The sequence below is a fragment of the Palaemon carinicauda genome, chromosome 12, assembly GCF_036898095.1.
Source record: "Palaemon carinicauda isolate YSFRI2023 chromosome 12, ASM3689809v2, whole genome shotgun sequence".
In the NCBI taxonomy this organism is placed as follows: domain Eukaryota; kingdom Metazoa; phylum Arthropoda; class Malacostraca; order Decapoda; family Palaemonidae; genus Palaemon; species Palaemon carinicauda.
The window spans coordinates 125409657-125417156 of NC_090736.1; positions in this window are offsets into that span (position 1 = coordinate 125409657).

Sequence of the window (7500 nt, forward strand, 5' to 3'; positions counted from 1 at the left end):
CTTAAAGCTTCTATTTACTTGTTAAACTTTTTTCTATTTACTTAATCAGCTAGCTCATTTTTTTTCCTACTTACTTAAACAGCTGGTTGAGTAATTACCCAAATCCTTCAAAAATGGTTTTCATCTATATAATATAAAAGAAAAACTAATTTAGATATTCAGATAATCCATTATCTGTCAAAATGGATAGGTCTATGTTCACGGAGGTTATGAAACCATTAGTTGGGAAGGAAATGTTACCTATGATTGACTGGATGAAGAACAAATCAATTATTCGACGGGAATTAAAATGTGAATCATGCGGTATATTTATGAACTGGATAAAGTGCTGGGCCTCTGTAGACGGTTATGTCTGGAAGTGCAAGGTAAAAGATTGTTCACGGTATAAATAAAACTCGTCGATAAGGAAGGACTCATTTTTTGCAGAATCAAAAGTAAAATTGCAGCTGTGGATTCATGTCGCAAACCTAAAGACCATCAAGGACTATCCCCTACGAGCCAAGTCTGGGTTTTTGGCTTGGTAGATACTAGTACATCTCCACCAATGGGATATATGGAAATAGTGGAACACAAGGACCATGAGACATTTCTATCAATAGAAAAAGTAGTGAGACATAGATCAACTATTCACAGCGATGAATGGCGAGCCTATAGAAATATAGCTAATAATCAAAACTACCATTACAGAACCGTAAACCACTTCCTTGACCCGGAGGCAGGCATCCACACACAGCATATTGAGTGGTATTGGGCAAAGCATAATGCAAAAATCAAGAACATGCGAGGATGCAAGCGTGAATTTCTACCAAGCTATTTGAACCAGTTTATGTGGATGGAACGAAATACGGGTAACAGATTAATTGAGTTCTTTCATCTAATTGCTTCTCAATTTCTTTTTGATTCCTAAGAAGTTGGTTTTAACTTACTTTTATTTTGTTGTTACTCATAAGATATTGATTTTAAAAGAAAGCTTTTAACTTATCAATTTTTCTTCCATCAATAAAGTGATCACTTACATTTCCAACATATTTTTTCTTCATTTACCTTTTCTATTTTTTCTTCATAGTCCAGAACATTTCATCAAGTTTGGCGAACCCAACCATCACGGTTCGTTATTCTTGACGTGAGGTTAATTGGGTTCGCTATTCTTTACAAGTGAAAAATTGGGTTCGTTATTCTTTACATGTAGAAAATGGGGTTCCTTAATCTTGACATGGAAATGTTGGGTTAGCTAATCTTGACAAGATCCCACACACACACACACACACACACACACACACACACACACACACACATATATATATATATATATATATATATATATATATATATATATATATATATATATATATATATATATATATATATATGTGTGTGTGTGTGTGTGTGTGTGTGTGTGTGTGTGTGTGTGCTAGGTTCGTGTTATGTATGCTTTGGTGTTTATGTGTGTATATATAACAAAAGCTGATTTTTGACGAGAGATATGTCGAAGCATTACGCACAAGTACTATAAGTCCTTTTTATTCAACCTACGTGGTTTTTTTCACATTGAAATTGGGAATTTAAACTTTCCCAAAATAATTATTCAAAGAGCCCATAGTTCTTCATTCCAATTTACTTTACAGATAACACGTTTATTCAGTCTGGGCATTCTCATTTTAAAATGGTCATCAGGGGGTTCTTTCAAAGGTAGCGGATCAAGGACGGTCAAGTTGACCCTTGGGACACCGCATTAAAGGCTTAGCGCTTTTGTTCTATGACCTTGGGTCACTCACAGATTTCCAGCAGCGTAGGCCTTTTTCACGTGCCCATATGAATCCGTGATAAGTTTCTCACTTAGGCTATGAAAAAGCCTACTTTAATCAGTCTATACTGGTCATGTCATGAGAGAGAGAGAGAGAGAGAGAGAGAGAGAGAGAGAGGAGTTCAGCTCTCATTTCAATCCTTATTAATACAATTTGAGAGAGAGAGAGAGAGAGAGAGAGAGAGAGAGAGAGAGAGAGAGAGAGAGAGAGAGAGAGGGAGTTCAGCTCTCATTTCAATCCTTATTAATACAATTTGTGTGTGAGAGAGAGAGAGAGAGAGAGAGAGAGAGAGAGAGAGAGAGAGAGAGAGAGAGAGAGAGAGAGAGAGAGGGGAGTTCAGCTCTCATTTCAATCCTTATTAATACAATTTGTGTGAGAGAGAGAGAGAGAGAGAGAGAGAGAGAGAGAGAGAGAGAGAGAGAGAGAGAGAGAGAGAGAGAGAACAAAAGGTGCTACTATAGCGTGAGGTCTACCGCCATATGTCGCCTACCCAGGCGGAGGGCGAGATCTACCACGCGACAAGCTTGGACCTTCCGCAACATAAACGCCATGGGGTACCAACTTCTACAGTGAACCACCAGCAATAATATGTGGATCCAGCGACAGGAGCACACACACAGGCAATTGAGCGATCGTGGTTGGACGCTAAAACGATGATTCTGAAGAGATTAATGCGAGGTGTTGGTCGTCAGCTGTTCCAGTCTCATCTTGAGAAAAAATTCCAATGATCTATTTGTCTTTCTTAGAAGATGTACGAAGTGTGTACCGCTAGGATAAATGTATGGAAATATATGATAACATGTTTATTTTTACCTTTATTCCTTTTTTTAATGTAATTAGAAATCCAATTATCTTTAAGTCATTTCTAAGATATGTTTAAATTAAGTGTTTATTGCTTAAACAAATGTATGAAATGTGTTTTATCTATGAGGGACGAATAATTTAGCAGTACACCGATAACATCATTATTTTTACCTTTATTTCTTTTTTTAATGTAATTAGAAATCCAATTATCTATTTAAGTCATTTCTAAGATATGTTTAAATTAAGTGTTTATTGTTTTGTATCGCTAGAATAAATATGGAAATATATAATAACATGTTTATTTTTACCTTTATTAATTTTTTTTTCAATGTAATTAAAATTCCAATTATCATTTTAAGACATTTCTAAAATATGTTTAAATTGAGTGTTTATTACTTAATCAAATGTATGAAATGTGTTTTATCTATGAGGGACGAATAATTCAGCGGTAGACCTCACGCTATAGTGTTAACGGGAGGTAGACCTCACGCTATAGTGTGGTAGACCTCACGCTATAGTAGCACCGAACAAAAAGCGTTTGTCTGGGTGTTATATAATAATGTCTGCAATTTACTCTCCTTTCTTTCATTAATTATTATTTGTGTTTTTGAATAGTCATTTTCCCTCTTGCAATACTTATTCACGAGAGTAGTACAGAATTCTTTGAAGCCCAGACAATCATCTTCTCTATTTCATCTAATGAATCACAATTCATATAATCTAAAGGGGAATGAACACGATCCTACTATCCTTGATCTAATCCAAGTGCATTTGGCCTTACCATGTGATACTTATTTTTATTACTAATAAAAGTAATTAATGCTATTGATAATTATTAATTATATTAATACTACTAATAATTATTATTATTGAAAAAGTCTTTTTATTTCCTTACTCACCGGGTCACAGTGATGCAATTTCCATTTTTCTGTGTAAATATGATTTAGTTCAGTTTCATTGACAAAATATGCTATGGAATAAAAGTTCATGCCAGCAGGTAGCTACTTCAGTGTAAAATTGAGTTCGGAATATATGATAATTTTGATTTTGTATATAAGAATACTTAATTTCCCCAGACTTTTACACACACGTGAGCGCGTGAGCACACACACATACACAGACACGCGCACATGTTTATATATATATATATATATATATATATATATATATATATATATATATATATATATATATATATATATATATATATATATATATATATATATATGTATGTATATATATACATATATATATATATATATATATATATATATATATATATATATATATATATATATATATGTGTGTGTATATATATTATCTATGTATAAATACCCAGTGTATAGGTTATAGATTTGGGTCTGTACTGGTAATCGGTTCGAAAAAATCTTGCCATGTAAAAGCTGAGGATCGCGTCAATATTAGTAAAAATAACCGTCTCTTCAAAAAGCGAAAGTCACAACTGAGTTACTTTAAAAAAGAAAATCATTGATTCATAATTAATTCGGTATTCAAGTTTCGTTGTTATTAAATTCTCATAGAAATGATGGTGCATTTATCTTTAGTTATGATGGAAAAAAAAAAAAAAACCTTATTGGCATTAATTATTCATATGATTTGCGCTTTTTTCAGCATTGAATTTGGCAGAAAAAACTATTCTCTCTGCCTCGTACTGCTAATATCATTCCTGCAATTAATGACCAAGAATGAGAAGTGAGAAAAATATTGAATTGATTTAGTCTAGAATAATACATTTTTGAACATCCTAATCATTGTAGAGATTTTTAGGTAAAAATCATATCTTTGCTTCACCGTTAGTGCTGCCATGCATTTTGAATATGAATACACGATTATTGTCTATCACGCTCTCAAAGCCTGCTGTGTTGTGGCCGGTGCAGATATCATACGGTTGTCATTTTATGTGATGGGAATCATTTTTATTCTGCGAAACCCTTTCTTACACCTCAAGAAATGAAACATTCTTTGATAGACTCCTCAACGCTAATAGGATTTCATTAACATAAAATCGGCAAGGTACGAAATCTGTCTCAGCCACCTGACAAAAACTGTTTGACAAAGCTTGATAAGCTAAATTTAGAGTTCAGCAGCTTGGGGATCCGGTATCAAGTTAAGTATCAAGATTTCATCTTAGGGTGAAGGGGGAGGATTAAATAGCCATGCAATTTGTTTTGTGATTTGGAAGAAAAACATATCTGCTATATATATATATATATATTTATATATGTACTTATGTAAATATCACCCACGAATGGCATTGATTGAAATCACGTGTGCTAGTGATAAATATATATATATATATATATATATATATATATATATATATATATATATATATATATATATATATATATATATGTGTGTGTGTGTGTGTGTGTGTGTGTGTGTGTGCATGTATGTACAGTATTTATTCATATATGTATATATAGGTGTGGAATAGGTCTTGGTAATTTAGTTTAATTAGACTAGTCCTGTGCTAGCTTTAGCTTCGGAGTATCTCTGGGTATTGAGTAGTTAATTCAGAAATAACAAGAACTTAAAGTGTATAATGTTATGTATTGTTCTGAAGCATGTTTGTGAGCTTTGCATCCGATTGCATATGTAAACAGAGTATCATAGGACAAAGGAATAAAAATATACTCTCGCCCTAGCGAACAAAACAAAAATAGAGATCATGAATGCCGTAGTTTCTATATTGAAATGGATAAACTTCCAATATGGATAAATAGTTCTACAGGTGAATTTTTCTCTAATATATCACACCAGAAACGGTCAACCAAAGTTAATCTTTCCTAGATTGAAAAGTTATTTCTCAACATTTATGGCTGATGTTCTTTTTTATCTTTTGTAAATGGGCGTGTAGAACCTAGTCGGATAAGATAGAACCTGACAGTTTGTTAATACTAAAATATAACTAAAAAAACTTTTTTAAGCATTTCGACAAATTCCAAACGCATTATTTCATTATTGTAAAATCTGTAAGTAAAAGATTTATCCAACATTTTAGTTATCTGCTTAGCTCTTCAAGACTTGCATTTGGTTTGACCCAAAAACAATTTGAATAAACAATTTATTTTTATGTTGCAGCCACAGCATTTATTATGGATACGTGACTCCTGCAAGTAGCCCAAGTTTTAGTTTCTCTGGTTCTCTCCATTTTAAGAATTTAATTCAATAAACTTGGTTACTATTTTTCATTAAATTGCTATATATCAAAAAGTATCTACATGACAATTATATATTATATGACAATCTCTATTCCTTACCCTACATTTAGTTTGGCAAGAAACCCGCAATTGTTCTATTCCTTGAAAATTTTTTTATTCCACCAAATTGTTTTATTCCTCTCTCTCTCTCTCTCTCTCTCTCTCTCCTCTCTCTCTCTCTCTCCTCTCTCTCTCTCTCTCTCTCTCCTCTCTCTCTCTCTCTCTCTCTCTCTCTCTCTCTGATTGTGTAAATTAGATAGAATTATAGCTTACATTTTTATGCGAAGTTGTTTATCAAAATTTAATGGAAAGTATTGACTCGTGAGAGAACTGGTGAACATTTATACGATTATCTTTTAGGAAGCGGACAAAATAGGCATCGACCCGATGCGATTATAAACAATTAACCAAAAACTGAAAGACTTCGAAGTTTTCTAATCTGCAAAACAGACAATCAAGTCTAGAAGATAACTAAGAAAGTATGATAGAATGTCAAACAAAAATGACAAATATTTCAGTTTCATCTACATTCTAATACATTGTCTCAGCAACAATTCATACGTTGAATGTAACTGAAAATGCAAAGTCTACCTCAGCATATGAAAAAAGTGAATGCCGAAGCTGACACAATCACCAGGTTCCCTCCTTGGAAACCATCACCTACTATATTCATATTTACACATTTTGCTGTTCGTTCTATTACATATACATTTCTTTGATAACTAAACTTCAGAGGTTTTTATATACAAACAAGTGAAAAATAAGCAAAAATTGAAGACCAAGGGGATGTGAGTTTTCCTTTTTAACCTATCCAGGCAAAAATGGTGATGTTTTCAAGGTTTAATCACACAGCAGGTAAAGTATAATGGTAAAGTATAATATCGAAAATAATGTTCAGAGAAAAAAAAATGGAAACTATGATGAAGCATATTCCCATGCAGGAGAGAATCAAGGGAAAAAAATGAATATTTAGAATGTATTCCATATTATTAGTCTCAAACAGGAACACATTTACTTCTCGCCTTATTGTAAATCGTAATCGCCTTAAATAATCAAATCGTTAATCAACTGCATAAATTCTAAATAAATTTTTAAGCAAAGACATTTAAACGAAATAACAAACACCTCATAACGCTTTCCCAAATAACTATCCTACGCTACACCAAGGCCCATTCTATGGGCCTTGCGCTACACAACAGAAATGCTTAAGTTCTGCACTAATGCCAAGACATAGAAATGTGACAAAAACAAGTTAAATTACCTTTTGGATGCACACAAAATCACTGTTGAATGTGCTCATCGTTGGTTTTTTTTTCTGTATTGTAATTCGTCAGCAGAAACACCCACTCTAATGAACTGATATTCTAGAACTGATGTTCTATAGTCATTCTTCGCCTATTTATACAAGCAGGGTACAAGACTGGACGTGGAGAGGGTAGATCGATGTAATTAAGATTTGACCTGAGGATTTCAGAAGATAATCTTGTAAGGATTAATGGTCACTTCAGATAAGGATATTTTCCTCTAACGACACCAGGTGGCAGCTGCAGTTAATTGTAGACCTTGGTGGGATTAATGAAGATTGACATACTATCGTTAAATGAAACAGCATTTTGGAATCTAGCTTGACCTTTCCTCCAATATTTGATAATTCAATTTGATTTTCT